Genomic DNA, 20086 nt, shown 5'->3' with positions numbered 1-20086 from the left:
ATGAGCTCCAATCTTTCTCCTTAAAAGGAGTTCTCCCAGCAAGTTAGACACCTATAACGATCCTTTCTTTCCTACTTTCGAAACAAAATCTAGCATCTACTTTTTTGCTGTGATCAAATAAAAAGATAACTAACGCAAAAGCACTTTGCAAACTTATCACTTTAAAGGTAATGTGAAGGTAAGCTATTGTTTTTTCTCCGGACAAGAAGCAGCAAAGTGGCTTTCTTCCAAAGAAAGTAGTCAAAAGGGGTTTGGATTAAATGATCTCTAAGGTTCTTTCCATCTCTAACTCTATGATCCCATGATTCTAATAATCTCATCCGAAAGAAATTATGGTTCCAAAGCACACATATCATACTGTCACCCTGAAAAAGCAAATCCCCAAGTTTTCTTTAATTATGTACAAGGCAAACAATCATTTAAAAAAAGTTATTTTTAGAGTTATATTCAAGATAGACAGACCCAAACCTAAAGATCTGAATAAAGGCTGCTTTTCCTTAGTTGTCACCCAGCAAGGCTAAATACTTATTCCATTAATATCAACGGAACATGCTTGGCATGTTGTTACGAGAACTACCAGAGCCCAGACTACACAAGAAAGTCAACCTCCTGGCATTATAGGTATATACAAAATGGTATTATTGCAAGCTTGATCACCCATATGATGTGCCAAGCTTCGCTCTGACTGAACATGAAGCCTTCCAAAAATCAACCCTTTATTGTTCAAAGAATATGTTGCAGACTCTGAAGACAATTTTGGAAGTTCAAGAGAACCAGATAGGTTCTTGGTAAATACTAGCTCTTGTCTAAAGTTTACAAAATCCAAATCGTTCTTTGAAACAATGTTTTGTCCAAACAATGCTTTGAAGAGGACAATACTTAATTAGAAGTATTATATAAGTTCTTATCTTTTGACTTAAAAAAAATGATACATCATTTAGTATCAGGTCCAGAAGAGGCTGAAAACTAACCCAGTCTTTTAATCTGAACACCCAAGAAATCACAATCACAATGGAGGAAACATTCTCCTTCATAAATCAAATGGACCTCCCCTCCACCTCTGATTAAAAGGACAGCACTGATTTCACAGATATGTTAAGAAGCTGATGAAGACTCTAAGGACTGTGAAATTCAAGTCCTTCCCTAAAGCAGGCACTCAAGCTAACAGGTTCCACTTTGGAGAAACCTTGAATTCAAAGATCATGAAATGTACCAGTCTGGTATGTGGCATGGGCCAAGGGCAGGATCTAGGAGTAGTCCTCTAGCAAAGAGTTTTGCTTGGGGATGCTGGTTTAGGCCTTTGAAACATCTGTTAGCAAAGTAAATGTATTCACTACATGGCTATTCATTCATTCATGGCTTTGCTGGGGGCTGGGAGGTGGGGGGAGTGGCATGTGGGACTTACAGCTGTCACAACATCTGCATGGAGAAGAGGCAATTCTCCTGGAGCATCCAGACTGTTTGCATCTAATTAACTGGTAGCTGGAGTTCTGTGGTGTTTAGAGGTCACTGGTTGGTTGTCTTATCAGGTGAAAAGACTACCTTAGATTTTTCCATTGATGTTGTTTTAACTCCTACTCTAAAACAGGTACAGAGAGAAAACTGGTTTTATAAAGATGTGTTGTTAGGACCCTGCAATTGAATAGCACTTCTGGGCCAGTCTTTTTAATCTCTTTACATAAATAAATAGGTTCTGTTCAGCTATTTCATTTATCCCCATTGCCTCGTAGCAGTAGTAGGTGCTTAATAAATCCATAATTGATTGGTTGATATTTTACAACAGACCATTTTTGGCTTGGTTTAGCATTTAGGTTAAATGGCAAACTATCTCCTGCCAGCAGATTCTGCCTCATGGGGGCAACTGAGCCTGAATCCCCTGTACTGGTAGATTTAATATTAAGCCTCAGAGCTATAGGGGTAAAATTATGTCTCTGATCTGCCATTACTTATGGAAATTTTTCATTAGAACCATACTGCCCATCAAGCAAAGTAGCTACATCTTGTCTTCTAGACCACATACATTCTATTGCTTCATAAAGTGCTCAGGGCATCTTCCTGAATTTCCTCTAAGACTTGATCCTCTGGTAAGGCTGAGTGGGCACTGGTTGGGCCACTGAAGAAAACTTCAAGTCCCTCAGATTTCTCTTCTACATGTGAACTCCATCAATAAGTATTTATTAAATACCTACTTTGTGCTAGGCACTGGAAATATAGTGAAACAGTCTCTAATCTCAAGGAACTTACATTCAGGGGGGACTAGGGGAAGAGAAAATAACATTTACATTTACGCAGTATATAAAATAAAGATAAGGTAAAAGGCACTAGTAGCTGGGAAAATCACATGAAGATTCATGAGAATTTAATAGGATTTAGAGGTAGAAGGGATTCTAGAGACCATCTTGTCTAAACCTCTTTGAAGAGATGAAGGATTAACTACCCACACAAGATCCTAAGTTGGAGGTCCCAGATCTTCCTGTGTCTAAGTTCTATGGCTCATCCATTACATGTTCACATTGCCTCTACCTCTCAAGTGGCATTTGAGCTAAGCTTTGAAGAAAACTAGACTGAAATAGAAAAAAAGGCTGAGGTGAAGAGAGAGGGCATTTCTGGCATGAGGGACAGCTTGTGCACAGACAGAGATGGAGATGTGATATTTTTAACAGCAAGTAAGCTAGTTTAGTTGGATCTAGGCATTCATCTCTCTCAATTTGCTACTGAAAGAGATGTCCTGCATGTAGTGGTATAAGCTACTGCTTATAGTTTAGATAATTATTAGGTATTAGTTCCAGTAATTGGATTGTAAGCTCCTTGAGGAAAGGGACTTTTCTTTCGTCTTTTTGTATCCCCAGCACTTTGCACCGTGCCTGTCACATTGACTGTTAAGGGATGCTTCATGCCTTATTCAATCTTGTTTGAGCGGCCCCAGTATCACAAGGAAAATTATTGTGCTTAATGCTCCCAGTTCCCTGGGACCCCAGCTCTTTCTGAACTTGGCCATGATAGGTACTATCTACCTCACAGCAAACTTTTAAAAGACAATAGGAATACAAGTTATTATTTTTGAGTGGCAATTAGCTCTACCACCAACTTGCTATGTGACCCCAAGCATTTCTCTGGGTCTCATTTGTAAAATGTAGAGAGCTTCCTGCCAGTTCTGAAATGTTATTCTAACTTTCTCCCCATCCTCCATCCCCAAAGGATGTCCATCATTTGGGGTAAGTGACAATAAATTTCTGAAGTTGCCTGAGACTATCTAATCCATTCCACTGTAATCAGGCCCACTCTTGACCTAAAATGAAAAACAGACCCTCCCCAAGAGAGGCCACAAGTAGAATAAGAAATATAGCCCATTTTCCTGGGTGTTTCTTTGAGCTATAGGGTCCATGAGCTTCATTTCTTTTCATCGTTAAGCACAGGTGGAACATCAATTAAGATATCTGGTCTAGCAGACACCTGCTAGGTCAGCCTTAGAAATAGCTTCTTATCTAAAAACCTATAACAGAATAGCAGCTGATTTCAGAGAAAGAGCAAGAGAACAGAGCCTTCATTCACTTTATCCCCCATGTTACCTCTGTGGAGAATAACAAGGTAAATTCATCATGCAGACTTGTCCTCTTTGGTGCTTATTGACAAAGCAGGCAATATCACCAGTCCCAAGAAGCTCCAATTGAGATTCCCATAAGCCCATAAAAGAAGAGGAAGAAAGCTCAAGGCCAAAGGCAACCATATCACCAATCTTATAACCTGCAAATACAATTCAGTCCTCAACTGCCTCAGTCTGTCCCACTTTAACCTTCCAATTTCAAATTAAGTTTTCAAAACTCCAGACCCTTCCATCTGTTGCTGGGATCCTTGCCTTTTTGTACACAGAATCTGGAGATTAAGTTGAATGTGTAAATGTAAAAACTAGACAAAGAGAAACAAGATTCTTTCAAAAAAAGGATGCCTTTGTAGCCAATCTAGTATAAGGGAGAAAAAGTATGGATTTGGGTGGGGAGAAATCCTGGGTTCTGATCACAGACCTGCTACTTCTTATCTGTGTGACTCTGGCTCTCAGTTTCCTCATATGTAAAATGAAGGAACTCAATTATATGATATTTAAGATCCTTTTTAGCCTCAAATTCCCCTGATGCTATGGTTTTCCAGCTGTCCCTAATGCCAGAGGTAAATGAATTTCATCTCAAAAAACTATTAAGAAACTGTTTACAGAAGGGGGAAAAAAGCCCACATATGCAGCAAATTTCTGAGTTTCTCCTCTGCATGTGAACAATGAGAGGGCAATTTTTCAAGCTGAAAACCTCTTCTCTTCCAGAGCCGGTACACTGTAGACAGAATGGGGTTGGAGGGTAGGGATCAAAAGGTGAATCATGTGGCTATTTTTATTATTTACGGTGAACAAAGTGCTCTGCCTATACAGTAGTATCTCACAGGAGCCTTATATCAACCTTGTGAGGAAGGTACTACTTATAACCATTTTATGAGGAAACTGAGGCTCAGAGGTGAACTGACTTGCCCAAAGTCAGATAGCTGGTAAATGTCAGGATTGGAGCCCAGGTCTTAGCCTCTTGTGTGCCAGCTTTTCATACAAGTGAGGCAGTCTAATAAGGAATTCTAAGAAACACAGTAAGACACATGAATTGAAACAGATTGAAAGAAGCAAAAATATAAACAATGGACATGATAATACACATGAAAAGGACACTTTAAACCAGATGCTATGTAATTACAATGCGAAGAGATAAGAAAATGCACCTTCCTCCATTTGTTAAGGGATGGGAGACTACAGGTGGAGACTTCCATACACTGTCAGGCTCAGTGGGTGGTTTGGTTTCACTGTTTTCTTCTCATGTCTTTCTTCCAAGTAAAGGTTTGGTGTGGAGGCAGAGGAAGGTAGGAGCAGTATATTTGAAAATGAGATGTAAAAACAAAAGAAGTCCACAAAACCTAAATGAAAGCAAATGGGTAGGGTTTTCTTGTTATGGCATCTGAGAATCATAAGGGCCCTAACACTTTTGTATGAAGTCACTGCAACTTTGGAGTCACATTTTGGCTTGAGATTTACCAGCCAGACTCAAAGATCCCAGACCACACCATCAGTAGGAGCTAGGATTTTGGTTAAGCATGTATTAACATCCATCCTTGCTCCAGGGGCTCCCTCCTTCAACTGCAAGCACTATGAATAGCAGTAAACTATGTTCTAACTGCAGAACAAAAGGTATATATTCTCTTAAAACACCATCACAGCAAAAGAGGGGAAAGTTTTCATTTTCGACTGGGAAAGAGAAAGGCCATTCAAAGTCTGGACGCAAGGAAATGGCATTTTCCCTCACAACCCCTTCCTGTTTCTAAAAAACCTAAATGAGGTCTCTATTTTGGAAGGAGGGATCTTTTTTTTTTTTTTCCCATTAATGCACCAGGGGAAGGGAGAAGAGGGAAAGGGAAATTAATCAAGAACTGATAAAAAATGTTTAGTTTTTTTGAAACTTCGCAAAGAGTATGATTTACCAACTTTTGTACTGAATTAACAGAACAAATGACTAATAAGAGGGCTTTAGTTCTAGATTACGGATAGTTTGTATCGGGGGAGAAGATGAAACAGAGGAAAGGGAAAAGACAGAAAAAGACAAAGGCAAAGGGAGTGATGGGGAGTAGACAATTATATTCACAGAGGAAGAGATATAGGCAGAGGGAAATCAAGGCCCCTGACAATCCTGAAATTCTATGAACACATGCACATATGTGCTAACACCCAAGCTCACAATACAAGACACACACACACACACACACACAGGAAAAAAGAAGAGCCAAAAGTAGAGAAAGGAAGGGGAAAAAAACCTTAGGAAGTTCCAGGATAAATATTAATAAGGTAAACAATTAGCTTGCCTTGCTAGTGGACATTAGTAAGTTATCAATGCTAATTAACTATTCTTTCCAGCTCTTCACTGGCTCTGAAGTAGCAGCAGCAGTGGCCACAATACCTAAGGTTATACAAAGCCAAGTGCCAGATCAGCCTACAAGAGAGTGGTTCCCCATCTGAATTAAAATATGCATATCATCAGCCCAAGACTCCAGAAGAATCATCCTCACCCTTATTCATACACCTAATAGAGAACCCTTATCTCAACCCTCCTACCTGGACTTCTTGAAGAACATTAATTGAGGCAGGATATAACAAACACATTCTATCAGGACATACAAGATGTCATTCTATCAGGATATACAATGTGACTCAGTCAATGGTAACATTCATTTCAGAACTTCAATCTATTCAGCCTCAGCGCCATACCTCTATCATATGGGCTTCTAACCTGCCTTTACCACCCAAAAAGAAGAAAGACTTAAATATTAGGGAAACTTTAGCATCTAGGAAGGAATTACATCCTGGCCCTCTAGCCACACAGCCATCCTAGACTAGGGATCTGGGAAACCACAGAGGAGCCCTAAATGCCTCTAGTATCTTTCTCAATCTCCCCAATGCTTAGGACACACAGGGTGGACCCCAAGGTGTTCCTGACCCAACTGGATGATCTGGCTGCAGAATTTGGGTGGTGCCCCTTTATGGAACTCTCCTCTCTCTGCCACATCACAGAAGAGTGAGACCCATCCCTCTGCTTTGGCTTTTCATTGGTTGCAGGAAATTGTATTGGATGACCAAGACTTAATTAGGTCAGGAGTTGGCATCTTTTCAGGCTGTGATGTAGTTAAGAGCCCTGGGCTGGAAAGCCAGATGACCTGGGTTTTAGTCCCAGATTGCCACTAACAAGCTGTGTTGACCTTGGGCAAATCACTAAATTAAAGAGTCAGAAAATACTAGAATTGGAAGTGAGTCTAAAAAATGAAGGGGTTGAAAGTTGACCTCCAAGGTCCCTTCCAGCTCTAAGTGGCATGACTCCTCTAATTTGAGGGGGGAGGGTACTTTTCTACTGATAAGGCCACCTCCTCACCCTAAAATTAGGAATCTCTTTGTATTTCAGCCTCTGACCCAAAAGTGTAATTACCTGTGGTTACCCTAATGTTTGTCAGAAGATGACCTAGAAAATTCAGCCTCTGTTGAGAGAGGGCACTGGAACTGTGGTGAAGTAAACTCTAATTCAAAAATTAGGAGGGTGTGAGACTAGGTCAAGTTCCTTAACCTCTCAGCCTCAGTTTCCTCATTTATAAAAGGGAGAGTGCTTATAACAACAACACTCCCAGGATTGTTTCAAGGCTCAAATGAGATAATATATGTAAAATATATGTATTTGCAAACCTTTTAAGCTTGGAAGGTTCAGAAATAGAAAGGAAGAAAAGCAGGAAAAGCTTAAGAGAGCTCTGCTTCTTGGTCAGTTACTGCCCCACCCCCATTGCCATGGTGCACCAGGGACACAAGGAAAGCAAGAGTCCTCAGCCTCAAGCACTTCATAATCTAATAATGATACATAATAATAATTCCTGCCCTTAAAAAAGGAGGCAAGGGGAAAATCTCTTCCATCCCAGAACCCAGAATCCAGGTTTATTATCTCTTCTGGCTTTTGGTCAACTATTCCCACTGAGAATAACTGGCTACAGCAGGTCCTGCCTGAGTCCTCGTTGACTTTTCTTAGGTAGCACAGTGGATAGAGCACTGGGCTTGGAAGACTGTCTCCCTGAATTCAAATCAGGCTTCAGACACTTAAGTAAGCTGTGTGACCTTGGACAAGTCAATTAACTTGCTTGTTTCCCTCAAATTTCCTATCTGTAAAATGAACTGGAAAAGTAAATGGCAAACCATTCTAGTATCTTTACTAAGAAAACCACAAATGGGGACACAACTGGAAAATGCCTGACTTGACCCTGAGCAAGTCACTTAACCCTGTTTGCCTCAGTTTCTTTATCTGTAAAATGAGGTAGAGAAGGAAAAGACACTCTAGTATCTTTGCCAAGAAATCCCTAAATAGGGTTACCAAGAGTCAAACATGACCAAAAATGACAGAACACAAACCACTCACTAGACTAGGATTTAGTAGCACATCTTGGAGGACCATTACTGTGAGCACATGGCTCATCCACTACCAGCTATTAGTCTAAATGCAAGGGACCTGAAGTCCAAGAAGAATCATCTTTGCCTTTTACATCATTTCATCTTAAGGAAACAGATCTCTGTCAACTGCACCTAGTGACTTTGGTGACAGGCCTTATAAAGACATGGTCAGGCTGAGTCTGATACCATCAGACTAACAAATCCCATCTAGGAAGGGGTTGGAATGATGAAAAAGGATGTGGAGGGCACTGGAAATGGGAGGCTCACACACTAGAAGGAGCTCACTACCCAAGCAGGTGTTATACTGGCCTAGACCATTTGAACATTCTCACTCTTGCCTTTATCCTTAAGTCTTTTCTCCAAGATACAAAATAACAAAAACTCAACCCTAAGCAAGTGAGATTCTTGGCCAATTAGGTGAAGGACATTTCTACACTGATAAGTTTCCAAAGTTAATCCAAAGTTTTCCAAAGCTAATTTCTCAGAAAGATAAAAGGGGGGGGGAGAAGAGCTACTGTACTTAATGTTCCCATATAAAGCACATTTCACTTGAATTCTAGTTTTGTCATTTAGGTCCTTTCTAAAAGGGAATGGCAGCTTTGATTAATTTAAGTCAAGTCAAGACTCTGTGGTAAGCACCAAATGATACAAAGAAAAACAAAAGACAATCCTTGCCTTCAAAGAGCTCACAATGGAATGATAATCCAGAGACTTCCCCACACACAAGTGTCTAGACCACAGTAACCAATGGGAAAAGCAGATATATGGATAAATCAAGTGTAGGGAGGGGGTTTACACTGAGCCCCAGGGGTTAGAGAGCCTCAGAGACAAGGGATAAGACAGCAGGGTAAGAACTCTAACACAATCAGGTACACCAAGCTGTCCAAGAACTGAGACTGGGGCACAGAGAGAAAAACAAGAACCTCTGCTCTGCTTTTTAACACAGGCTTGTAGATAAACAAAGGTCACCCTCCCTGCCCCTCCAATGCAACCCTCCCCCCCAACAAAAAAGTTATTATGAGTCTGCCCTTTCCCCAGGCTATACAGCCCGGGAGAGGGGAGATTTTGAAATAAGCATAATCAACATTTTCTACTTTGGGCTGCCAGGAATTGTTAATGGCCTCAAGCACATGCCTGGACAACCCCCTAAAAGCCACTAGGACACAAGAAACATAACAACAATAACCACAGCCAGCAGGACTCCATTCTTTCTCTCTACTCCTCACCCCAATCCTGACACAAATGCTATGTTATAATTCAGGACTTGCTTGCAGCTCAGAAGCAAGAAGTCATGCTTCCTTCACAACCACCTGAGCCCAGGAGACAAAAGGAAAAGGCAATGTTTTGCACTCACATTGACCATGACCTAGGTCATCACCAGCCTGATACTTGGCTTGGTAGCCAAGCTGACAATGGAGTTCTCCCCTCCCTGTGTGAGCCTCACATTTCTAGGACCCTTCACTTTTTTCATCATCTCAACACTCTAGTACAGGAGTTTTTAGTCCTTTTTGTGTGTAAAGGACCCCTTTTGTCATGGTTACATGGACCCTTTCTCAAGAAAGTTTTGTTGCTCTGAGGTACCACATCACACCTATAAGATTGGCAAACATGACAGAACAAGAAAATGATAAATGCTGGAGAGGATGTGGGAGAGTTGGAACACTAATTCATTGTTGGTGGAGCTGCGAGCGCATCCAACCATTCTGGAGAGCAATTTGGAACTATGCCCAAAGGGCTACAAAAATGTGCATACCTTTTGACCCAGCAATATCGCTACTAGGACTATATCCCCAAGAGATCATAAAAATGGGAAAGGGTCCCACATGTACAAAAATATTTATATCAGCACTCTATGTAGTTGCCAAAAACTGGAAGTCAAGGGGATGTCCATCAATTGGGGAATGGCTGAATAAATTATGGTATATGAACGTAATGGAGTACTATTGTGCCATAAGAAATGATGAACAAGAAGACTTCAGAGAGGCCTGGAAGGACTTATATGACCTGATGCTGAGTGAAAGGAGCAGAACCAGGAGAACTTTATGCACAGCAACAACCACAGTGTGCGAGAGTTTTTTCTGGTAGACTTAGATTTTTGTAATAACACAAGAACTTCTTACAAAAAAAAAAATCCCAATGGTGGTTCTCAAGGCAAAATGCCTTCCACACTCAGAGAGAGAAATATGGAAGTCACTCACATAATGTAACAGATCATGTTTGTGTATGTGTATGTGTCTGTGTATCATGTTCTGATTTGTTATACGATTTCTTTCATTTATCTTAGTCTGACTACAGAGCATGACTATAGTGAAAATATACTCAATAGGAAAGTATATGTAGAATCTATACAGAATTGTATGCAGTTGTGGGGAGGGAGGGGGGGAGTGGGGGGTAGGTGGGGGGGATAAAATCACAATTGTATGGCAGTGATTGTTAAACATTAAAAAATTAAAAAAAAAATTAAAAAAAAAATAAAGATACCTGAAAAAAAAAAAGAAAGTTTTGTTGCTTACATTCATGACTAAAGAAAACGGTAGATTTTAATTAAAGGTTAGTAGAATAAAGATGGAAAAGTTCTCCCATCCAAGTTCTGACTCCCTTGAAATCTGCTCATGGACCCCTGTCCTATTATAAGAGCATGGTGAGCTAATCCTTATCTGACAGTCTGACTATCATTCAGGGAGAAAGCTCCCCACAGGTTGCCTCCCTGATACTGGGAGTATTTACCCTGTTCTAGGTCAAGTATTGCATTCAGGAGAGGCCTTCTGGAGTCTGGCTTCTAAACAGAAGCATAGTACAGTGGATAGCACTGAAGACAATCCAAAAGAATCTGGTTCAAATCCTGTCACAGATACTATGGAAGTACCCCTGAGATGAAACAAGACATTCATTTCAGGGGTACTTCCACTGTATTTACCTATTAGCTCTGTGACTCTGGGCAAGTCACTCAACCTGTCTGAACCTGAGTTTCCCTATCTGTAAAATAGGGATAATAATACTGCTCCTGTCTTTAAGGACAGTGAGGAGTAAATGAAATAATATCCGTAAAATGCTTTGCAAACCCCAAAGCACATCTCTCATAACCTACAGCAAGGGTTCTTTAACTTCTGTGTCATTAACCCCTTTGAGAAACCAAAGCCCACTTAGCTTTTCTCAGAATAAATGTTTTTAAATGCACAAAAGAAATACATGGAATTACCTAGGGACCCACTAATACTGAAATACACTTATCAACATGCTAAAAAACAAAAACTTGAGAGACTTGTACTCAAGAATTCTGACAAGCAAAAGCCAAGGCGAGGTGAGGCAGGGAATGAGCTGCTTTATACTCTTATACCTTTTCTAACCAAGAGACACTCAGTCCCTTTGGGCCAGAGGATAGTACCCAGAGAGAATGCTTACACAATTGCTCCTCAGGCTGGACCAGTTCTTCAGGGATGGAAATTCAGCCTCCAGGGCTGTCAGGCTCCAAGGCTGCCCACTCACATCATAGTCACAAAGTGAAGAAAATGGAAAGAAAAACTTCAGAGAAGCAAGATTTGGCTTAAGTGGAGGGAAACAGAGAAGGGAGGAGAAAGGAGTTGAGAGTTCTCTAAGAGGGTCTCAGAAGCAATATCAGTGAAAGATAAGATAAAAATAGAGTCCCCACTCCCATAAACAAGAAACACAAAGAACTTGGCCTAGAGGTTCTTTCTGCCTAGATACCTCATCTTAGGCAATTCACTGCCCTATACAGAGACTCAGTTTCCTCCACAATCAACAAGAAGAGATAGAACTGGATGATGTTTAAGGTCCTACCCAGTTCTAATGTATTTATGAGAAGGAAAGAAGCAAATCGCTGATTTTTCACCAGACCTTCTCTGGGCCAGATATCCAGACAGCTCTCACCCTCACCCTCGCCCTCGCCCTCAGCCTGACTGTGATCCAACTTAGCTGAGAAGACAGCTGCTTCCCTACTCACTAACTTTTCAGAAAGTAATTCAGAGAGGACCCTATGGGGAAATCAAGGTATATAGATCATCTAAACAGGTAAAGAAAGAAGACAAAATATCTAAAAGAAATTAATGCACAGAAGAATCTTTCCTCTTTCAACCAAAAGATCCTGGCAGCTATGCTCTTTCTGAAAGCATAAAACTGGCTGTGGAATATGGTTTAAATAACCAAGAGAGAAACACCTTGATTTTAAAGAGCCCCTTTATCATCGGCAAACCGGGGCATTTGTCCCTCAGATACCAGAACACAGACGCAGTGATCAGGAAGTAAACAGTGTTAACAGGCTAGCTTCGAGAAAAACAAACAGAAAGGGAAAGGGGGATAAACAAAGTGCTAAAGTCCAAACAAGAGGACTGGGATCCAAAGAAAGTCAAGGACCTGCTCTGCCCCCTCCCCCCCACTTTACCTTTGAAGATTCCCAGGGTAGCTTGAGGTGCTATCCTTGTCGGGAGGGGAGATGGTGGTGGTTGACCACTGGTGAGGAGCAGGGGTCACCAGCTGTATTAGGGCTGGGTGAGGAAAGGGGACAAAAGCATCCCTCTTCTCTTCCTCATCCACTTTTGTGGATAGGAGAATAACTGGGGCTCAGTGGCAGTTACCTTTCCCACTAGTAGCCTAAAAAAGGAGAGGCTGGTGAGCCCTGTCCCAAGAAGGTGGACCAGGTCCCTGCATCCTGGGAGCTCTTCTACACCACGGGAAAAGGCAACACCACATACCAGCGCCCCCTAGGAGCGTGCGGCTACTACGGTGACCCAGAAGCTGCCCAGGGCAAGAGTCATCCAAAGTAGGGAGAGAGCTCAGCAGGGTGCCCAGACCTTCCCCACCTACTCCCTTTTCCCCGACTACTCCCAAGTCTAGTCACGGGGGCCGGTGGATGATCTCAGCTCAGCAAATCAGACCTAGGACGGAGCTCCGATCGCTCGCCAAGGCAGTGGGGTTTCTGGCAAGTCCAAGGGGGCTCGCTCTCTGGGTCCCCAACCTCCCCGGGCCACTTCGGGGCTATTGGCCCCGGAGCCGCGCTCTGGGGACCTTGGCAAGGTTCTAGGCGCCGGAGGAAGCGGGCCAAGAGACGCAAAAGATTGGCCGCGTCCAGACCGGCCGCCGGGGACATTCCCGGACCCCGCAGCCCGGACCCCAGTCCCCTGCGACCCGGCGCCAGCAGGAGCAATTCTCGGGTCCCGCCGGCTGTGTTTGTAAACAAACTGGTCACGTGGCGCCCCGGGCTACCGGTTCCCCCCAACCCCCGGAGCTCAGTGCCCCGAGCCCAGCTCCGGAACCCGGAGGTGCGGGAGCCAGCCAGGCAAGATGAGGCACCGATGGCCTCGACCCCCGCGCCTGGCGCCCCAAGCGGGGCAAGTCCGGAGATGGGGAGCACTGCAGGCGGCGGCGGCCAGAGCGCTCCCCACGCCCACACCCACGCCCGGGTCCGGAGCCGTGCCCACCCCTGCTCCAGCTCCCGCCGCCGCCCCCGATGCCCGGGCCTCCCTCCGGGAGCCCCAGTCCCAGCACTCACCCAGCTTTGACCAGATGATTCGGCTCCGGCCACAACTCGGTTTGGCTCAGCTCTGCTCTGCTCAGCTCGCCTGGCTCCGCTGCGCGGCAGGAGGAGGAGGCGGCCCGGCTCGGATCCCGGGCTCCGCTCGCGCTCCCCTCTTAAAGCCACAGTCGCCTCCACTGCCGCCGCCGCTCCGCATCCCTCCCGGACCGGGCCGGGGGCTGCCAGGTGACGGACGCGCCCCCGCGCCTATCCCCTCTGCTCGGCACATAGCAACACGCAGCCGGTTGGCTGGGGGTGGCCGCAGCCCTTCCGCGCAGAGCCAATCAGCTGTAGAAGGAGCTCCGCCCCCCCCTTCTTCCCTGCCCCCACAGCTCGTGCCAGTTGGGTTGCGGAGAGTGGACTGAGTTAAGGACCACACAGCCTGGGCCCTGGGTCCTGGCCGAGTCCTGCGTGGCCGGGGAGGCTCAGCCTCTTTGAATCAAGGCCCAGGGAAGGGTGGTGGTAGGTGTCAGACGAAAGAGGTGATCAGGCTGGGGTGTGCCTTCAGCGTCATATAGGAGATTGTTTATTTAGATTTGGGGTATATACCCTGGCCTTCTTGACCGGCGGATGACTTTTGTTTACAAAGACAAGACTTTTTAGAGAAGAGGCGAAATAGACATCCACGGTGTAGGCACCCCCAGTCTGTGCCAGTTCATTCAGCCACTGGAGAGCTGCACTTTCAGGGGTATGGGGTGGGAAGTGGGGGAAGGAAAGGGTATGTGAAATGCATCTATTAGGAAACAGTGGACTTTTCAATATAGTAGGAGTTAAGGCCAAGCTAGAATGGCCTTCACCCTTGAGTCTTAATTCCCACCCAGTCCCTCCTCTACCCCTAAAATAACCTAGTTGGTGCCCAGGTCCCAAGTAAAAATTTTCTCAGGACCATGATCCCGAGGAAAACATTATGAAGAAATATCTCCCAGATGCAGGGCTCAGAATGCTGCCCTTCAGAAGCAATAGATGTAGCCATAATCTCCCAGCTTTGCTGAGAGGCATCCCTACTGCCTCTTTGGGAATTTATGGGTGGGAGGGATGAGGAAAGAGAGAGATTTTAGAGAGAGGAGGCTGTGAGAAGGTGCAACACGTGTCAGGGACTCCAAACCCTCTCTTTGCAAGACACTGAGGGATGGATTGGCTGTCCTTGCTGAAGTCCTCATTCCTCCCACCTTGATCCGTAGCTCTTTCTTTGACCTCTAAGTTTACTCTTTCTGGAAAGAAGATATTTTCCCCAAGCTCACAGTCTACCTTCTCCACACTGGATGAAAGAGAAGGATGAAGGTCATGAAGGAGATTGGAGCAAGATAACAGGGAAGTCTTAAGCATTGCAGCTTCTCATGATACAAAAACGGTCCTGCTAATAAAATCTGTGCTTTGGGAGTATGTTGTTCATTGTCTCTCATTTACCTTCCTAGGAAGGGGAAGAAAGTAAAGAAACAATAAGCCAGAGTTTACCCCCTGTAGCCAAGAAATGTCACAAGACTTGTGACTGAGCAAACCAGATGTTCTGGGTTATGTTGTAGGGGGGCAATCCATAGATCCCATGGAATAGGGAAGCTAGAAGAAGGCTGAGTAAGAAAGAGAGCTTTGGGATTTGTTTCAGATTCCACAAATTCATAGAGAACCTGGAAACTTTGGATAGCAAGCCCTACTTGCAAAGCCCTTGTAATTTTTGTGTTTAAAAAGACACAGAGATTAAGTGGTTAAAAAAAAGAACATGGGACTGAGATTCAGAGTCAAGTATGCTTCTGCCACTAATTTGCTGTGTTCTCATACGCATCAATTCATTTCTTTAGATCTTAGTTCTCTCATCTCTAAGATGGGAGAGTTGAACTAAATGATAACTAAGGTCCTATCACATTCAAACAGCCTATGAATCTAACTGTATTAGATACTTCAGGGCACATAGCTGCAGCACCAGACATACATATGGGTTACCTATATGGTTGCTTAGCTCTGTTATCTATGATATCCTTTGGGGTTAGATCCCTATGTGACATGTTGCAAAGTGTACCCCCTAACTCAAAGAGTATTGTAGGATTTAGAGCTGGCAGAGACCACCTAGTCCAACGCCTTCATTTTACAGAAGGGAAAAATGGGCCCAGAGAGAGGTAAGATAAAATTTCTTACTTAAAGTCACAGAAGTAGCAAAGCCAGGGTTCAGACTTAGGTGCTTTGAGCTCGCTAGTTTCACTGACCAATGTGTTCTTTCTACTACTATATACTCTTCTTATTTCCTTAGGCCCAGTATGCACAAATGAGGTCATAAAAACTCAGCTCTACTTTCTCATAAATGTGTAGTTGGTCAGAAGGAGTCCAGGGAAGAGTGTGGGTAGATCCGTACAGAATCCAACCCTAGTACTGGAAAAATCCAAAAGGCATTCTCTCAGTAACAATGAAATAAGTATCATCATTTTGGTTAGAGGAAAATGCATCAGTATATATAGGAGGTTCAGTCATTCTAACTTATATAACATGGTCCTTCCTTCTTTCCCCTTCTAGGAGATTGCAAATTCTTTAAGGAAAAGAACTGATTTTTTTTTTAAATCTTTGTGCTCCCAGCACCTATCCCAGTGGCTTGCACATAGTAGGTGTTTAACAAGTGTGTTGAATTAATGTTTGCCGTTCATCCATCTGCACCTTCCACCTGCATCTATCCAAGTAGAAATCATCACCTAATTGGTAACATATTTCGGATGGAGAAACTCTAAAAATGAACAAAATTCCCAGATGCATCCTAAGAGCCAAATAACCAAATCTGATTTATCAGTGATGGCTTCAGGCAAGAAAGAATCCTAAACCAGAAAAGGGTGATAATGAGCACTGGTCTAAGCAGATGTAATGGGGCCATCATCCCCACTTGTTACAAGGTTTCAGGAATACTTTTAAAGTGAAGTGACACGTAACCGATTTGCATCTGACACATATTAGTTTAACACTTTATGATACTGGCTGGTTATGTAACAACATTGGTTACTACTGTTTCTGTTTAAATAAAAGGGTAAGAGCTAAGAGAATGGGTCCCAGTTCTCAAAGTGAAATCTGAGGGCCCCTGCTGGTCTGTCCTGGTGTATCCTTGGAAGGTAACCCTAAAGGGCCAGAAGAAAACTGCAGCACACAAAGAGGATCTTAGAGATCTAGTTCAAATCTGTTTTATAAAGAATGAAACTGTAACCAGGGGAAGGGAAGTGACTTGTCCAAGGTCCACATAGGAAGTAAACAATAAAGTTCAAATCGTTCACTGGCTTTTTACAAACAGTGATGCGTTACAAATTTATGCAAAGGTAGCATGACATAATGGATAAGAGTATTGAACTCGAAACCTCGATTTCAAAGAGAGCATAAAAAAGGGGAAAGGACCAACATGTATAAAAATATTTATAGCAGTATTTTTTGTGGTGGCCAAGAATTGGAAATTGGAGGGGATGCCCATCAGTTGGGAATGCCTGAACAAGTTGTGGTATATGAATGTAATGAATGCTATTGTTCCACAAAAAATGGTGAGCCAAAGGATTTCAGAAAAACCTGGAAAGATTTACGTAAACTGATGCTGAGTGAAGTGAGCAGAACCAGGAGACCACTGTACACAGTAACGGCAACATTGCTCGATGACCAACTTTGATAGACTTAGCTGTTCTCAGTAACGCAGTGATTTGAGACAACTCCAAAAGATTCATGATGGAAAATGCTGCCCAAACCCAGAGAAAGAACTATGGAGTTTGAAAGCAGATAGAAGCATACTATTTTCTCTTTTTTGTTTTTGTTGTTTTTTCTCTCTCATGGTTTTTCCTTTTTGTTCTGATTCTTCTTTCACAATGTGACTACTATGAAAAAATGTTTAACATGACTGTATGTGTATACTATATCAGATTACCATCTTGGGGAGGGGAAAGGGAAGTGAAGGAGGGAGAAAAATTTGGAACTCAAAATCTTATAAAAGTTGAAAACTATCTTCACATGTAATTATAAAATTATAATAATTAGATTAGATTATATATATTATATGTATTTTAATTAGAAAATTATAGTAATTAGAAAAAATAAAATGCTATTAACTAGGGGTAGAAAGAACACCTGGGTTCAGATCCCTACTCAGACTTTTCCTAGTTGTGTTATTCCAGGCTTGTTTCCACTGTAAAATGAGGGTAACAGCACTTATCTCAGAGCTGTTGTAAGAGTCAACTGAGCTAATTCAAGTAAAGCTCTTTATAGACCTTCATCTTGTCTGGTCCAGTTTGAAGAAGACCTTCTGCCAACTTAATCCAAGGCCTAAGAATGAACTGCTTTACTGGGCATATTATCACTTTTTTGGGACCCACCCTGTCTATTATGTATATTCTATATATTCAGCTATTAAGAACCTACCGGGTGCCAAGCACAGTAGAGGTTGCAATAAGGAAGAAGCAGAGGCTATATTAAAAGGAGAAAAGCCTATTGTGTTAAATTAGAGAAGTTTCTAGAATAATAGAGCAAGCTGTAAAGCAAGGAAATTTAGGATCAGACATAAACTACCTACTATAACCAAATGTCAAAACTCCATTTAAGTGGAGAGTTCAGTTCCGAACATCTCATTTCTCACCTGGATGCACTACTCTGGGACACCTCAGACTTCCCCAAACACCCTAGTCAGTTACTGTACCTTCACCTTCACTTTTTCAGCTTTCTTTTATGTGCTGTCTTCCCCATTAGAATATAAACCCACTAAGGGCAGGGACCATCTTGCTTTTTTCATATTTGTATCCCCAGTGTTTATCCAGTGACTGGATTGAGAAATATTTAATGTTTGATGACTGTATTAAGATATGTCAAAGAAAAATTGGAAAGCTTTAATCTATATTGTTTAATTCTCAAGGTAATCTAAGACAGGCTATTGCTAATGCATCTGGAATCAAAAGAAGTATGTTTGAATTATCTCTGCTCTCTGTGTGATGTTTCAGAAATCAATTCTCCTCTCTGGGTCTATGTCTCCTCACCCATAAAACTAGTCTCTAAGCTCCAGATTCTACCTCCTTCCTCACCTCTTCCTCTTAGAAATAAATCCCTAGCTTCTTTCAAAACTCAGCTCAAGTACCACCTTCTCTTAGGGATTCTAAATCTAGGATCCATGAATTTGTTTTGAAAAACATTTTGATAACCATATTTCAATATAATTGGTTTTTCTTATAATCCCTACATATTTTGTGCATTAAAAAAAAATTCTGAGAAGTTATCCATAGCCTTCACCAGACAATTGCCAAGGGATTCATGACCCACAAAAAAGTTTTAAACCCTAGTTCTATCAGAAGACTTTCTAGCTCCCTCCAGTTGCTAGTGCCCTCCCTCCCCCAAAATATTATCTATTTTTTAAAATGTTTATTCTGTTTATGGGATGTGCGGGCTATTCAGAAAGGACTGGCACTTCTGGTGTGAGGGTTTACTGAGCCCTTATCAGGGCTGCTCATCCACCTTTGATGTCCACCTTCTCCCAATCCTCACCCAGGGCACCAGGAAGCTGTAGCATGTGCAGTGGGCCACATCCCTGTAATTTTGCCTTTGTAGATGAACTAAACCAGTTTAAGGGTAAGCAACAGGCCTCTAACCTATTGGTAAGTTAGGGGGATATCTACCCCAAACATGTGAAGACTTCCCCTGCATGCACGTAGAACAGAACTGTTTGAATGGCCAGTGGTTAGAGCTTGGTCAGACATCATGGTCATCCATTGCATCCTAAGTCTTGGCCAGTCATCCTGACTTTTGTCCTGCCACTGGATTTTGATAACTCTGGAAGAGAGAGTAAGACTGAGGCCCTTGTACAACTCACTTAAATCCAATTAAATGCAAATCAAGGCATCACCCATGATGGCATCAGTCCTCTTCAAAAATAAGGATGAACAACACTCTGTATATACTTAACAGAAATAAATTGTTGTCTCCTCCATTAGAATGTAAATTTCACAGGGCAGGTACAGTTTCAGTTCTTTCTTAGTGTCCCTAGGGCATACAGTAGGTGCTTAATAAATGCTTGTTGATCCAATCAATTCAATTAAAATTCAATCAGTTCTTCCCAAACTCTCAGTGATCTATCGCTTCCCTCCTTGATTGTAATTGAATGAGAGTACCACTTTACTCTTTGATGATCAATCAAGTATTTTCTGTGGGCTTGGTTAAGTCATTTAACCTCTAGGTTCCTCAGACAACTCCTTAGGGCTTATCTAGTAAATCAAAGACCTGTTGCTGGGAGGGAGTTTCTCTAGGGCCATGACTTTTGGGTATAAATTCATTACACCTTAATCTTCAAGATAGCTTTTGGCTTCACTCTGCTTTCTATCTGCTTGACAAAGAATTACATTATTTCACCCTTATATGGTGCTTTAACTACATTGTTATTATGGACAAATATTATTATCTTCACTTATCTCCCAGGGTTGTTGTGAGGATCAAACGACATATTAACAATAAAGCACTTAGCACACTGCCTGACACGTAGTAGGCACTTTGTAAGTATTAGCTATTATTATTAACTATTATTTTGCAGATAGGGAAACTGAGACTGGAAGAAGTTATGAATCTAAGGGCTA

The 20086-nt window shown here is 42.5% G+C and overlaps 1 protein-coding gene across 2 annotated transcripts in view; it reads right to left on the bottom strand.

Moving 5' to 3' along the window:
* YPEL2 (yippee like 2) overlaps positions 1-13637 on the bottom strand; it is a 70305-nt gene extending 56668 nt beyond the window's left edge. The window contains exon 1 of one of the 2 annotated variants that reach the window (XM_072646872.1): positions 13506-13637. The gene's annotated coding sequence lies outside the window, so the exon portion shown is untranslated. Of the gene's footprint in view, positions 1-6133; positions 6533-13505 lie in introns of those variants that run through there. The other variant, XM_072646873.1, reaches the window with a different exon arrangement.
* Between the last annotated feature and the right edge of the window lie 6449 nt (positions 13638-20086).

The sequence above is a fragment of the Notamacropus eugenii genome, chromosome 2, assembly GCF_028372415.1.
Source record: "Notamacropus eugenii isolate mMacEug1 chromosome 2, mMacEug1.pri_v2, whole genome shotgun sequence".
NCBI classification, from domain to species: domain Eukaryota; kingdom Metazoa; phylum Chordata; class Mammalia; order Diprotodontia; family Macropodidae; genus Notamacropus; species Notamacropus eugenii.
This window is presented reverse-complemented; position numbering and strand designations above follow the sequence as displayed.